Here is a 228-nt window from a genome sequence, read left to right on the forward strand (position 1 = left end):
TTGTACAAAAGTTTGGGGCTTAGGTAATTTACCTTTACCATACAAAGCCTTTTTAGAGGTGGTCTTAATATTTGTATTGATGGGGAAATACTGGGTTAATTGTTAAAGAGTGCCAAAAAAACGGGCTAGCAAGAAATCTACAATATAAAGACAATTTTATTGCCGATAAGCTCTTAAAACTTTTTTTTTTTTCCTATTTCAGTAGGACCTTATTCTTTCTGATGAAAA

The sequence above is a fragment of the Cariama cristata genome, unplaced genomic scaffold, assembly GCF_000690535.1.
Source record: "Cariama cristata isolate BGI_N322 unplaced genomic scaffold, ASM69053v1 scaffold6258, whole genome shotgun sequence".
NCBI classification, from domain to species: Eukaryota; Metazoa; Chordata; class Aves; order Cariamiformes; family Cariamidae; genus Cariama; species Cariama cristata.